This window comes from Rosa chinensis, chromosome 1, assembly GCF_002994745.2.
Source record: "Rosa chinensis cultivar Old Blush chromosome 1, RchiOBHm-V2, whole genome shotgun sequence".
NCBI classification, from domain to species: domain Eukaryota; kingdom Viridiplantae; phylum Streptophyta; class Magnoliopsida; order Rosales; family Rosaceae; genus Rosa; species Rosa chinensis.
The window spans coordinates 42,621,778-42,638,493 of NC_037088.1; the positions used below are offsets into that span (position 1 = coordinate 42,621,778).

The following is a 16,716-nucleotide window of genomic DNA, read 5'->3' on the forward strand; positions in this document are numbered from 1 at the left end:
TGAACAATAGATGTATGACACAGCAATAATTAAATAAAAAGTGCAATTAAGGAAGGTGTAAAATAGAAATCATCGTCCACATTAATATTAAAGTCAGCTAACATGTCTTACACGAACAAATAAGTAATAAGTAGCTAATAATGAGCCAATAAAGTTTACTGGGAACTTTTCCCTAATGACATATTTACACTGAAATAGAAATCATCATCCACACTGAAATTTAAAGTCAGCTAACATGTCTTACAGTAACAAATAAGTACTAAGTATCCAATGACGAGCCAGTAGAGTTCACTGGAGACCTTTACCTAATGGCATATTCACACTTAAATAGAAGCCATCATCTATTGAAACTGAAAGAACTAACATGTCCTGCACGAACAAGTAAGTATTAAGTAGCCAATGATGAGCTAGTAGAGTTCACTAAAGATTTTTACATAATGGCATATTCACACTTAAATAGAAACCATCATCTACTGAAACTGAAAGAGCTAACATGTTTTGCACGAACAAGTAAGTATTAAGTAGCCAATGATGAGCTGGTCAAGTTTACTGAGGATCTTTTTCTAATGGCATAATTACACTAAAATAGAAGTCATCATCCAAATTGTCTTACAGTAACAAATAAGTACTAAGTAGCCAATAATGAGCTAGTAAAGTTCATTGGGGACCTTTTCCTAATGACATAATTACACTAAAATAGAAGTCATCATCCATACTGAAATTTAAAGTTAGCTAGCATGTCTTACATGAATAATAAGTACTAACTAGCTAATAATGAGTCATTAAAGTTTACTGGAGACCTTTCCCGAATGACATATTCACACTAAAATAGAAGCCATCATCTATTGAAACTTAAAATAAGCTAGTGTGTCTTGCACGAACAAGTAAGTACTAAGTAGCCAATAGTAAAGTTCAACGGGAATCTTTCCCTAATAACATATTCACACTAAAATTCAAGCCATATATCATTCACGTTGAAATTGAAAATCAGCTAAGTACTAACATGTCTTATACGAACAAAAAAGTACTAAGTAGCTAATAATGAATGAGTTCACTGAGAACTTTTTTCTAATGACATATTTGCACTAAAATAGAAGCTATCATTCACATTTAAAAATCATTATTGTCTATTGAAAAATTTGGGATCAACAAAACAAGTATACTTTCAAAAATTAATTTCCTTATGTGCAATATATTGTATTCCATATTAAGCAATTTCTTTTCAGATATCAACTTCCCAATCAATTTAGATATCTAGGTTTTCAATCACCAGATTTTATGAGTTAAAATTACAATTTAAATACATTTTCTTTCCATTTTTGTGAATCCAATTTAATTTTTGACTTTTCAAATTAACTTGTTAATATAAGGTAACTAATCTTCCATTAATTTTATTAAATTTATTTATTAAAAGATTTAAATATTACTTCAATTTACCAGATTTCATGGATTATAATTACGATATTAATATATACACACACACACACACCACATTAATTCTCCATCCAAAATATATAAATTTTTTGGACGAATTATTATAGAAAATTACATTGTGTGATCTTTTGAAACTTTATTTAGTGATAAAGCCACTTAATTTTTTTTGTACACATAAGGCCACTTGCTTTCCCAAATTAATTCAATCCTGCCAATTTTACCCTCCCACTTAAGAAACCCAATTCTATCAAGAATGTCAATTTTCCCACTTAAGATAGTCTTTTTATTCAAGAATGCTATGACATGAATGGCCTAGTCTGGAACCCCCAGGTCTAGCTTTCGAATCCCAGCTCCATCCCGTGGCCAGCAGATTTGAGGGACCCTTTGGGTTCGTGCGTCTGCAGTGCAGTGGATTAGTCTGGCTTTCGCCGTAATGTCGGTGCAGGTGTCCTGGCGCTGGGATATCATTGCATGGGTGTGTGAGTTACTAACAACTAACCCGATCAAAAAAAAAAAAAAAAGAATGTCATGACATGATTTGACAAATTAGTGAGGTGTATAAGTGACATGGCTTAACACCTAGGATTGAGGCCACAAATCTTATGACTCATTGAGGCCCTATATCATTGCCCTTGAAGCGAATTCAATGTACGGACAGTAGATATACACAAATAGTGGGTTGGGGACACGTGAAATAATTTTCGAGCAAACATATGTCTAAGTATCTAACAATACACTGTATTGGCAAATGATTAGGAGAATTAATTAGCGTAGTCTCAAGCCCTTATTAGTATAAATTGAAGAACTCCAATTATGTTAATTAAGCTTAGCAATTGTACAGTTACCATTATAAAATATCAATATCAGTTATTTTTGTTTCTTCATTTTCATCTTCCATAGCGTTTCTTTTTTCACTGTCACTCAGCATAGATAGTAGTTGCATGTAGACCTGTCATGATGAGCACGTAGTTGATGCAGCTGTATACGTTATAGGATTAACGTACATCCCTCCTCAAGCGAATTAATTCTTGGAGACTAAACATGAGATTATTTGCAGGGTATATGGATAATGAAATCGAGGTGTGCTTAAGCCTTTCGTGAAAACATGTGCAAAATGGTCTAGCTAGATAATCCACGAATTGGCGAATTGTAATGTGTGTTCACCTTAGTTAGTTATTTATTAATTTCCTATAAAATAATGCACATCCACCTTAACATGCTTAATTTTAAAAGTGTAAATGAGGTTTGATGCAAGTGATGATAAAGCATTGTTGCAACGTAATATTAGAGCATGAGGAAGAGATATAGCTAGAGAGATAGCCTGTATTCTGAGGTGTCTGCCATAGCTTGTCCTTTTATCTCAGTTGATGATCCGGACATTGAGGTTTGTTTCTTGGAACACCAGAAGATCGATGGGACAATTCACCAAATAGATAACAAAACTAGGTGCTAGTTGTTGATCTTTCGATCATTGTTGATCGATGATCATTCAAAACACGGTTGCACATTAAGGCGCCGGCCAAAACAATAGACGGACGTGCTAGGTAGATCACCAACATTAATTTTGAACTTGTTGACTTTGACTAATATATAAAACTATCAAAGTCAGAAACCTTATACAAACAATATCAACTCTAGCTAAGATTATCCTCGTCATCTAGTTTATCTTCCTTCACGTACATATCTAGATAGATCATAGACCCAATTTTCTTGTAAACTTTAAATGAAGTTTTTGATTGCATAACAATAGAGTACACAACTAACCGTATGTGAGTTTTTATGGAAGAATTCCCACTTACAAAGGAAGACTGGACCAAATGATATGGTGGAACTTTGATTTAGTCACTATTATGTTGAGTCACCAAGGCCACACTGAGATGCAAAGAAATATAGTTTCATTCATGCTTTGCAAGTTGTTTGTATAGTATTTCTTATGTATTTATTGTCTTATACAGGTTTAATTTGTTTGCTGTTTATCAAGCAACATGATAGTTTTTTTTATTTTTTTTAAATACAATGAATAACTAAATAACTGCAGATAATTAAAGTTCTTTTACGGGTCCTGAACTGAGTCAGCAGATATTAGATCCAACATTGTACATATCTGAACACGATGTACGTGAATGGAATACATCTCCTGAAACAAACTCATTAACCTTCCCAGCCACCTCTCGCATGCTGCAGCCTGGTGTCTTCTTGATTCCTTTTCACCAATCATCTTCCTTATAAGCATCTTCACTTCTCCGGACACCTAAATAAATGTTTGCTATTCGACAGCAATCTCTGCAAGACCTACATTATTATGGATACGGCACCCACTCAATAAAGCACCCCACAAAGAAGCAAGCGGCTTCATGGGCATTCTTCTAATAAGCTCAAATGCATCACATAATCGACCTGCCTTACACAGCAGGTCTATAACACAACTATAATGTTCGTGTTTGGGCACAATCCCATATTGAGCTTTTCATGTTGTCCAACAGAGCCTTACCCTTCTCAAGCAATCCTGCATGAGTACATGCCATTAGGACTCCAAGAAGGACAACACCATCAGGCTTGATTCCATCATCTACCTGCATTCTCTCCAAGAAAGAACTTGCTTCCGCCGCATAACCATGCACCCCAAACGCTCCAATCATGGCTGACCACGACACCACATTCCTTTTCGCCTCGACAGCTAAATCAATACAACCACACTTGGCATACATATCAACAAGCGCCGTCCCAATAAACACATCCGAATCCAACCCTTTCCTCTTTCTAACATACTCATGAATCCACTTTCCCTGCCAAAGAGCCCCCAAATGAGCACACGCCGCAAGCCCTGCAGCCACACAAAAGTCATCAGGGCTCAAACCCATGCACCAACATATCCCGGAAAACCCTCAGAAGCCATGCCACACTTCACATACCCATTCATAATCACATTCTACTGTGTCATATCTGTCTCAGAAATTTCATGGAACACCTTGTGCACATCCCCTAAAACCCTGCATTCCGCATACAACCTCAGAAGCGCAGTCTGAACATGAGCATCCACTATAACCATCCCATTCTTGACCACCCAACTATGAATCTGCCTCCCGGGAACAATCCAACCGCAATTTACACAACCCAAGATGACGAAATGAAACGTAAAATTATCGGGTTCTAAGTCGCTCTGGTTTAACATAAGCCGGAAGCAATGCATGGCCAGATGAGGGTCGGAGCTGGTGGAGTGGGCTCTGATCAGGGTGTTGTACATGTAGGTGTTGGGGGTCTGGACTTGGTTGAAGAGGAGAGAGGCGTATCGGAGATTGCCGGAGTCAGAGAGCGCGCAGAAGGCGATGAGTTTGCTGACGGCGTAGTTGTTGAGGTGGAGGCCGTGGCTTATGAAGATGGCGTGGGTGGGTTTGAGAGTGTGCATGTTGGTGCAGCGTTGGGCTAAAGACATGCACTGCTTGGCTTCTGGTGTAGACCCGGTGCTTCATATGCGTCTCAAGCAACATGATAATTATGGTCTTTTTTTCATGGTATTTGTGCGTCTGTTATCTCTATCTGAGTGTGTACTTTATGTTTGATGTTCATATATCTTTACCCCACGAGAAATTCTTGGGTAGAATGAAGGTGAAGGTATATATTCATGTAGGGCTAGCTTTAATCCGGCCAGGAATGGAGGTTTTCGGGAAGTATAAACATAAGTAAATACCATCATAATCATTTCAGGCTTCATTGAAATTGACCAATAGTTATGATCGCAAAATGAGTGGGTGACTTTGAAAGAACTGTTTACTCCTGATATTATTGCTGAAAATTTTTCATATTAAAAAACAGGCAATATTTAGTCTCACAATTAACCGACAACAATAATTCAATTATAAAACAAATTATTGTTCAAATAAATCCAGAATATGTGTCTGACCCAAATTCGAGGTTACTTGCTCTAGTTGAAATATGGTTTATATTAGAGATATTCTCGGAGAATCTTAGGAGATATCCAATCAATATACGATTATGTTTCCATGTACAAATCTATCTCTATGCTTGTAATCCTCTATATAAAGAGGCCCTATTATCAATGAAATTACGACTCAATTCCCTCCTAATTCAGTTTTCCTTAAACATGTTATCAACACGAAGCCCTAACCCTGAAACAAATAGCCAAACCCTGATTCAAGAAGCTAAAAACCTTGAATCCGAATACAAAACTTTAAAGCCTTTTCTGTCTCCATCTCACACCTTGAAGAACTCGATTCTAGGAGTCCAGAACCGGCGGCGGCACCCCAAGAACCTGCCGGAAACCTACCGAACCGGCCACCAGAAGCCCCATACAACTTGCAGCAAATATTCCACCGGTTCACCATCTTCCAGACCTCCAATTTCCACCAAATTTTGGTAGCAGAAGCCCGTTGATTTGAAGTTTCAGGAACCGAAAGAAAACGTCCAAAAACAGGCCTAAAAAGACGTGAATCGGCCACCTGAGCAGCTGAATCTTGAACGGGCAGAAAAGAAGAAAAGAAGAAAAGAAATAGAGAAGAAAGGAAGCCCAACCCAGAAAAAAAAAAAAAAAAAAAAAAAAAAAAGAGGAACAGGCCCAGAAGCCTACTGACATCAGCCCTAGGACCCCGCTGACATCAAGCCTAGGACCAGTGCCCATGTCAGCAGCAGGACCCACTGCCACATCAGCCCTCCGGTCAACCCCTGGTCAACGACTTTTCCGGCAACTTTCCAGCCACCTTCCGGCGACTTTTTCCGATCAAATTTCCCGGCGACCTATTTCGAGGTATTTTTATTAAACGTTCCCCTTTTTTTAGAGTTTTTAAATTCAATTTCTCTTCTTTTTCAGGAACTTGCAACATCCCTTCTTCTACCCCCCTTTCTTTATCATAGGGGAGACCTAATTAAGCCGAACTGTGGGGGTTCGTGCTCACTCCAAGCTTGGAGCTTGTTGAGATCTCCAAACTTAGAGTTTGTAGAGAATTTATGATCGACCACTTATGTCATTGTTTCGATCTAATCCAATACCTCTTGGATTGAATTTCTTGGAAGCAATTACGCTCAGAAATTCCTAATTTCTTGGGAGCAACTACGCTCAGAAATTTTATATGTTTTTGTGGTAGCCTTTTACGCTCCGAAACTAACCCTAATTTCTTGTTCTTTTTCAGGATGAATAACCTAAACAAATTGGACTTTGTTCCATTGGGAACAACTGGCTCTGTATATCACAGGTGGGTTTGTGATGTCCTCCAGCATCTCAAGGCCGATGGAATCCTAGATACGATTCTCAAGCCTAGCCAGGACGTGCTAACTATTGAGCAAGCTCAAGCTTTGGAAGCCAATAGAGCAGCCTTAGAGGCAAAAAAGGCGAAAGCCATCATCCTAATGACTCGTCATATGGATGATCCGCTCTAGTACGAGTGTATGAATAAAGAAGACCCCAGAAGGCTGTGGGTCTCACTCGATGAAAGATTTGGCAACATCCTTGACTCCCTGCTTCCTGACCTAGAAATGAGATGGCATAGCCTCCGCTTTTGTGATTTCAAGTCAGTTCTTGACTACAACTCGGAAGCACTTCGCATTAAATCCTTAATGGAATTTTGTGGTAAAGAGATCACAAATGCGATGTTGATTAAGAAGACTCTCTCTACCTTCCCCGTCTCTGCATTGATGGTTGCTAAGAACTATCGAATCGATGTTACTGCAAGACGAATCACAAGGTTTCATGAGCTCATTGGAGCTATGAATGTCGCTGAAAAGCATGACAACATCCTTGTGAAGAACTATAATTCGAGATCTGTGGGAACAGAGCATATTCCGGAATCCAGTTATAGTCGCGCCCCAAAGAGAGGGCACCAAGAGTGAAACCCTAATTTTAGGAATACATTTGGACATTCTGGTCCATATAATCGCTCTATTTGGGAAGGTAATTGCCAAAATAGGTGAACACGGAACCGAAGAGGTCAACCTGGAAAGAGAGAGGGAGGCAACGGCTCTGGCTATGTTGGTGGCGCCACCAACACTAAGAGCCATCTAAATGACGCTTTCAAAGCGCCTCAATCAATGGAGTTTGAGCAAAGAGATGTATGTTCTCTCGATGTGGAGTGTCTAATCATTGGGCACACATTTGTAGAGCTCGTGAAGAAATTGTCACCGCCTACAAAGCATATTGTGAAGCAAGAGAGCTCACTATATGGAACAAGAAGATCAAGAAGATGATCTAGAGTGAAGGGTTGAAGACTACAAATCTGGCTGGGATCAATAGATCGCCAATTCTGTTTAAGTCTTTATTTTTCCAAGAGATGTAATAGGCAATTGCCATATATTTTTGTAGTAAATGCCAATGGTTTAGTTTTTCTTCAAAGTAGGCTCACTCAAAGTAAGTGTAATGTCTAGGAAGGTTCTGAGATTAGTGATACTTAAGCGAGCCTTGCTCCACCGATATCTCTCTACTCACCTCTGGTCACATTTATTTTGGAATTACCGAAAGAAGTTAGATGACTACCATTGTTTTGCATTAGCTATCATTTTGGATTAGATTTTGTTTAGTCAAAGAGACAATGATGTAACTCTGTTGGCTTATGAATAAAATTTCGAGTTCTTTATGACTCAATTTTGATTCTGAGCATATGACTTTTGTGACTATGATGGCTGGGCCATCAGTATTAATTCAAGGACATGGAATAGCCCAAGTTCCACTTGCCAAATGGCACCTTAATTACTGTCACAGAAACTCTCTACGCTCCTAGGGCCAATCGCACCTATGAATAGCCAACGGATTCCATGCGAAAACGCATGTAGAGAACGAAAATGAGTTCCTTTACAATACCTCTAATGATTGCGAACAAAGGCGCATCTTAGAGAAGTTTATGGTCTCTCTAGTGGATTCTATGTCACTATTCGAGCTGTTAATCCAATAAAGTTATGAGAGAAGATCTCTTAGATTTAGACACATATTGGTTTTGTCACGACAGGATAGATCATCCTAGTCGTGATATGATGATCCGTCTACTAAAGACTTCACATGGACATCATTTCTTTCGAGTGAAACGAAGCATGAATCAAAAGTTGATTTCTGGACTAAGTGTGACCGACACGGCTGCCTAGGGCACCACCTCCGTCCACCACCAGCCTAGGGATGGCACAGTCCCTATCCATAACACCTTGGATAGCGTCCATCATGGTTATGGCGCCCCAGGTGATGCTACAATCACCAACTTGCTTCAAATAGTGTTTCAGACGCTCAAGCCTAACCAAAATTCTCATTGGTTGCTTCTAAAGCCTCTCGCTCGTTTTACAAAAGCCGTTCCTTAGGAAAATTAGGACTGAGACCATCATATGTAAAGGATATGAAAATACTCATTTTGTTCTTACATAGAATCTGTGGGGATTCTGTGGACTGATTCAACCAACTTGCGGACATTTAAATATCTCATGATGTTGGTTGACACGCAAACACACTGGTCACATGTTGTGTCATTGTCCACTTGTAATACTGCTCATGCTACACTCCTAGCAAATATCATATGACAACGGGCTCACTCCCCGGATCATCCTATTCCGTCAATTGGACTTGACGATGCTAGCGAGTTTACATCGAAGACTTTCGATGGTTATTGCATTGGGACTGATGTTGGACATTATATTCCCATGAACACACCCAATTGGTCTCGCGAAAACGACTACGATGGTAGTCCGGACATTGGTAATGTGCACTAATTTCCTTATATCCGCTTGGGGTGACGCAATATCGCATGCAGTTATGCTGATTCGTCTACGACCCACCGCCACTCAATGTACCTCTGCGTTACAGCTAGTGACTGGGTACAAGTATTGTACTTACGCAAATTTGAGTGTGCCTTTATGTGCCAATTACGCTGCCACAACGCTCTATAATGGGTCCTTATAGATGAATGGGCAACTACGTTGGATTTGAGACACCAACAATCGTTCGGCACTTAATGCCCTTGCAAGGCGATCTCCTTACCGCTAGATTTGTGGGTTGTCACTTTGATGAGACAATCTTCCCGTCGATAGGGGGAGATAAGAACACGGATGTTCAGCAGGAACGACAGGAATTGTTGTGGTCTGTCCCCACTATGTCTCATCTCGATCCCTACTAAAGTGATGAGATCACACATCTGCTGCAAATATGCCTGCAAGGAAGTACGTCCCTACAAGAGGACGTAGCGCTACCCTACGCGGAGATAGGCATGGTGCCAAAGTCAAAGAGAGTGACACTCTGGTGTTACAGGCCATGGCCCCAGCTAGGATGCGTGGGAGGCTCGTGGGTTCGACGGACACTTTGGCACATTCCAATCCTTTGATCATCAAGACTCAAAATCCGTCTCATGAGAATTTTCTGGGTTAGGGTTATCATTGGGGGACGCCTCAACGTTAGAACCCTATTCCTGAGAATATAGAGCTCTATGAAAATTACACTAGTGTACATGAGACGTGGGATAGAAGCTCCATCATAATTGTTGATGTAGTTGCACATGAGTTTGTTGAATCTGATGATATCGGACCACGCTTCGTTGATGAATGAATGCCAACGTAGATAAATTTGGCCTAAATGGAAAGATGCGATCTAGGTTAAGATGGATTCTCTAACTTAGAGGAAGGTTTTCGAGGTAGTGATGCTAACACCTCCTAACATAAAACCTGTTGACTAATGGGTCTTTGTTAGAAAGCGTAGTGAGAAAAAGATATGGTAATCTCGCCTTATGGCGCAAGGCTTCTCATAAAACGCCCTGGAATCGACTAAGATGAGACATATTCTCTCGTAATGGATGTCATGGCACTCCACTACCCTGTCAGTTTGGTAGTTTCCGAATAACTGAACATGCAGCTTACAAATGTGGTCACTACGTATCTCTATAGGGATCTAGATACGGAATATACATGAAGGTTCATGGTGAACTTCATTTACCCAAGTCAAGTGGCTCTAGACCACGAAGCGCGTTTACAAAGAGGTTGAAACGCTCACTAATGTGACTACTTGATTGGGAAGGGATATGCCCACGCGTTTCCATAATAAGTTTCAGATTCTATTGCGGTTCATGTTGGACATAATCTTCATTAGAAGCCCTTAAAGAGTTAAAGGAAACCGCTGAACACTTGAAATCTGATTTTGAGATGAAGGATTATGGGAGAACACGATTATGTCTCGGTTTGGAACTTGAGTATCGTGTCGATAGATGCTTAGGCATTTTGACAAGGTCAAGCCTTCAAGCACCCCCATGATCGTCTGTAGTCTTGATCCTGAAAAGGATCATCTTCGTTGAAATGATGATAATGAAGATGTGCTAGAGGCAGGAGTGCCTTACTTGAGTACAATAGGTGCATTATTATACTTAGCTCAATGCACAAGACCGGACATCTCATTTGCCATGAACTTGTTAGCTAGATATAGCTCTGCGCCAACGCGACGCCATTGGATTGGTGTAAAAGATATCTTTCGATACCTGAGATGTATGATTGATATAGGGTTGTTCTATCCCTACAAAGAGATGATGGATTCGGGCCCATCACACACCAGGAACACCACCAACACTGGCCTACTTCCACTATCCCCATCCCAAAATGACATAAGTGTTGGAAGGTTTTGCTGGGTATCTCTCTGACCCATACAAAGGTCATTCCCAAACTGGTTAAGTGTTCACCATGGGAAAAGACCGTGATATCTTGGTGGTGTACAGAACAGACCTTAGTCGCTATATCTTCTAATAATGCAGAGATTCTTGCTCTTCACGAAGTGGTTTGTGAATGTATATGGATTGGATCCATAATTACGCATGTTCGAACAATTGTGGTTTGAAATCTATCACAGATGAGCCTACGAGTATATAGGATAATGCTGCTTGTTTTGAAGCAAGGCTACATCAAAAGTGACCACACCAAGTATAATCAGCAACAACAAACTCTCCTCAAGATCAAAGTGAACTAGGTTCAATCTGAGGATAGTGCGGCAGGCTTGCTCACTAAGTTGCCTAAATTCCACTTTTGAGAAACATGTTGGTAGCATCGTTTGCGGAAGTTATCCAAACTCCGATGACCGTAGTCGTCAGGGGGAGATGCAGACATCAAGGGGAGGTGTCTACATGTATGGTCTCGAAACGTGAAGGGAGTGTTGTGCTCTTTTTCCCCTTTGACCTAGGTTATTTTTGTCCCACTGGGTTTTTGTTACTCGACAAGGTTTTTAATGAGGCAACGAGAGGAGCACCACGTTTGGGCGACACAAGGGGGAGTGTTCAAGTAAATCCAGAATATGTGTTTGGCCGAAACTCGAGGTTACTTGCTCTAGTTGAAATATGGTTTATATTAGAGATATTCTCGGAGAATCTTAGGAGATATCCAATCAATGTACGATTATGTTTCCATGTACAACTCTATCTCTATGCTTGTAATCCTCTATATAAAGAGGCCTTATTATTAATGAAAGTACGACTCAATTCTCTCCCAATTCAGTTTACCTTAAACAATTACATATTTTTGTATTAGAGTAGCTCAACATCAACCTTTTTGCTCATTGATGACGTTGCTAGTTTTTCTGCTGATATACTTAAAGAGCATTTTTAGCAATTTTAGTCAAATTTTAGCGAAAATAGCTAAAAAGTCATTTTAGCTAGTCAATTTAAAAATACTTTTGCATCAGTTCTCCCTATTTTAACTAGTTCTTGTCGGTGAGCCGTGGCATGTTGGTTAGCTAGTCTAACTAACATCATGGAGGTCACGGTTTCAAATTTCACTGACATCAGGGGTGCATAGGGTGGGGAGTTACATTGTCATCCAGAATTAAAAATAAAAAATAAAATAAAAAAGTTCTGAATTTATTTTATCTTTTAAATAAATAAAATAGTTTAAATGCATTTTACATATAACAACTTAAAAGCAATGTTTTAAATTAACACAAACAAATCAGTCTCATCTCGCTTTCTATATTTAGGAGTGAGATAGCTAAAAGTTAAAATGGAGAGTCACTTAAGAGTTTGATGTGACTGCTAAAATTTGTTAAAAAAAATAAAAATAAATCACACCCTCCAAAATAACTAAGTAGCCAAGAGAGTTTGCTAAAGTTGTTTTAGATGGCTAGCTAAGCATTGGACAATAATGAGAACACTACATTTTAGAAGAACATGATTTATATGTATCATTTGCGAGTTAATTATGAATGAAAATCAATTGCCACATATGTACATAGTTAATGAAGTACACAATCAATAACAATGAAGTACACAATCAATAACAAGTTAACATCAAGTTATTTTCTACGTGTCTATGGTCCGTCAAATTTGATCACACATTTATGCTTTATTCATATGGAAGACACCAAGGGCGTTACTCTCGATCATCATCACTACTTTGGTTAAAATTTATTTGTATTATATCCATGATGTCAACCCAAGGCAACATTATACACACACACACACACACACACACACACACACACACACACACACACACACACATATATATATATATATATATATACACGTACACACAGAGAAAGGTTTCAAAGAGGACGTTCGTGACATACTTAATTTGCGGATGTGTCATTCTCAGCCGTTGATTGCTTTAAATGAACAGCAATGGCTCAGATCGAATTCTTCTCAACCTTTCTCGCGGGTCGAAGTACAAGACTCAAACCCACTGTAGAGTCTCCACTCCCAGCGATGCAACCAAAGTCTCTGGTTCTCCACCCAAAATCCAGGTCTTCTCATCTCCAAAATACTAGAAACTCTGATGAGTCTCTTCTCACCCAAAACCATTAACAGCGCATTCCACCGGCGACTCCCGATATCAGTCCCCACCGAACCTCGTCATCTCCTTAGTCCTCCTCACTGCTGCCGTTTGGGTTCGACGATGACATGGTCACCGACTCACCGGAGCTCATCACCGATGAAGACCTCGATGAAGGTCCCCAAGTTGCCATATAAGGTAAAGCTTTGAGTTTTTTGTGTTTGAAGATTTGAGATTTTTCAGATTTTAGATTTTGCATCTGATTATGGATGTGTTTGACTTTTGTGGATTATGGATTTTGTGGTGTGTTTGATTTTTCAGGTGTTGGATTTGCAAGATCATTTCAGGTTGGCTATTGGCTTTATTGATTAGCTTCTGTGCTGGTTTCGATATTGTTGAGAAATTGTTGCTGTTATTGGTGATTTAGCTTATGAATTTTGTGGTGTGTTTGATTCTTCAAGCTTTGGATGCACCGACAATGAGTGACGATTTCTATCTGAGGCAAAATAGTAGGTCCACATCCTTCATATAGTTTTATAGAGTTTTTAGAGCTACTACATCCTTTATATAGTTTCTGATACTTCGATTCCTTTATCATCTGCCAGTTTTTTATGTGGACAATAGCTTATATTCCTACCTTTGTTGTGCATTTACAGAAGCTGCAGCATATGGCAATGATAGGAATGAGGTTAGTCCATTTTAAAAACACAAACTTGTCATCGTGCAAGATGGGTGTGTTGTCTCTGTAGTTCATTTTGGCAATTAAAGGATCTGAACCATGCATTTTTTTGATTTTCAGAGGCTTTTGTTTGTTATTTGAAGAGTACTGTGGAAGAGAAGGTAGTATCGAACTTTGCCAAAATATAAATTATGGGGTTTCTTTTATTTTATTTTTGGATCCTTGTGCAAATTGGCACACAACATATTTACAACTCTATTTTACTTAATAATATGTAATGGAATAGAACATGTAACATAATATATGTCATAACTATAAGCTGCCAACACTAAACAGGAAAAGGAAAAATTATCACTGTTGACCTGTATTTTTAGACTTTCTTCTTATAGTTATTTAAAGTCGAAAATGCATTCACCTAGGTTGATTTTTCATCCGAGTACCAAACAGACCGGAGATTTGGAGATTCATGACAAAAATTGAGTGATGTTTTTCACCGTCTTTTGCTCTTCCTTCTGCCAAATGACAAGTTCTTGAATGGATTTTGCTAATTCTGGTTATGGTTGTCATTAGATGCATGTACTTACTGATAATGCAATCAACTGAAGGTCCAGTTGGCTGATATAATTTTGATGGTTATAAGTTGGAACTCCATAAAGTTTACCATCATTAAATAAATGGTTTGGTTTCAGGTTGAAGTATATATTTCAATATTCTTGTATAGAATCACTAAATTTGCCCTAGTAATTGACGTGAATTTTTTGTTCTCTTTCTCTTTTGTAGGGATCAGACTGTGTGCATCCGTTTGATTAGCTATTGTGGTCTGTTTGATTCTGTAGGTTTTGGATGCACTGATCAGTCTGCAGTAGGTTTGTGGTCTGTTTAATTCTGCAGGTTTTGGATGCACTGATCAGTCTGCAAGAAGATTTTGTGGTCTGTTTGATTCTGCAACTTTTGGAAGACATTTTGCTTCATTTCAAGATTATATGGTAGAGTCTTGTTGATAGTCAATTTTGTATGTAATGGTTTTCAATTGTGAATGGTCAAAAGTTGCTAGTCAAAAGGTGATAGTCTTGTTGGAAGATTGGATACTCAAAAGTTGCTGTTTTTGTTTCCAGGGAGATTTAACTTCTTTCATCAGCTCATCTTAGTTTTCTAGAGTTGTCATGACTTAATATGTAATGATTCCAGAAAATCAATGAGGAACCATGGGATCAAAAGTTCAATTCTGGAGCTATATGCAATGTTAGACTCAAAATGGTTCCAATACATGTCTGTTGCCAAAGTAAACAACCTTGTTTCAAATAAATGTTTCATGCCAAAGTAGACAACCAATAAAACAAAATGCTCCCAAAGCAAAGCTGATACAACCAACCTTTCTCAATCAGATACAATATACAAAGAACATGGATTTCATTCATTCTATAATACTGTAAAGTACAACAAATGAACATTTTCTAGAATTACAAGAGCACAACTCTGTGTTATGAGAAAATGCACATTACATTCACATCTTGATACTACATTGATTTCATAAAGCTAAGAGGTCACCTTACTACTACAAGCATTCCACAAATAAACATAGTTTTCCTACTCCACAGCCAATACATTATGCAGCAACCTGCTATTTTGCCTCAGATAGAAATAGTCACTCATTGCTGGTGCATCCAAAGCTTGAAGAATCAAACACACCACAAAATTCATAAGCTAAATCACCAATAACAACAACAATTTCTCAACAATGTCGAAAGCAGCACAGAAGCTAATCAATAAAGCCAATAGCCAACCTAAAATGATCTTGCAAATCCAACACCTGAAAAATCAAACACACCACAAAATCCATAACCCTCAAAAGTCAAACACACCACAAAATCCATAATCCACAAAAATCAAACACATCCGTAATCAGATGCAAAATCTGAAATCTGAGAAATCCCAAATCTTCAAACACAGAAAACTCAAAACTTTACCTTATACGGCGACTTGGGAACCTTCATTGAGGTCTTTACCAGTGATGAGCTCCGGTGACCACATCATCATCAAACCCAAACGGCAGCAGTGAGGAGGACTAAGGAGATGACGAGGTTCGACGGGGACTGATATCGTGCGTCGCCGGTGGAATCACTCCGGCGCTGTTAATGGTTTTAGGTGAGAAGAGACTCATCAGAGTTTCTAGTATTTTGGAGACGAGAAGACCTGGATTTTGGGTGGAGAACCAGAGACTTTGGTTGCATCGCTGGGAGTGGAGACTCTACAGTAGGTTTGAGTCTTGTACTTCGACCCGCGAGAAAGGTTGAGAAGAATTCGATCTGAGCTGTTGCTTTTCATTTAAAGCAATCAACGGCTGAGAATGACACATCCACAAATTAAGTATGTCACGGACGTCCTCTTTGGAACCTTTCTGTATGTGTGTGTGTACAGATCCTATCCAGAGCGGAGCTCTGCTTTGAAATTAACGTGTGAAGTTCGAGTTTTTGGTCACTTTTCGGTGGCATATCCACATCTCGACCGTTCAGTTTTTAGGTACTAGTTTATAGATCATCTTTGTAAATTTTCAGCCAAATTGATGATCGTTAAGATATTTAACTCGCTTAAACCAATGGACGGATTGAATCTATCAACCTGAACCGTACTAGCTTTAAGGTAGTTATCAATGCCTTAACGATCATCATTTTGGCTAAAAATTTGCAGAGTTGATCTATACACTAGTACCTAAAAACTGAAAAGTCGAGATGTGGATGTGCGACCGAAAAGTGACCCAAAACTCGAACTTCACACGTTAATTTCAAAGCGGAGCTCCGCTCTAGATAGGATATATATATATATATATATATATATATATATATCAAGAAGAGTAACTATTCATTAATAAGGGTTATAACCACCGG

General features: G+C 38.9%; 1 pseudogene; it reads right to left on the bottom strand.

Moving 5' to 3' along the window:
- Positions 1-3,506: 3,506 nt before the first annotated feature.
- On the bottom strand, positions 3,507-4,987 carry LOC112182749 (annotated as a pseudogene).
- Positions 4,988-16,716: the final 11,729 nt, after the last annotated feature.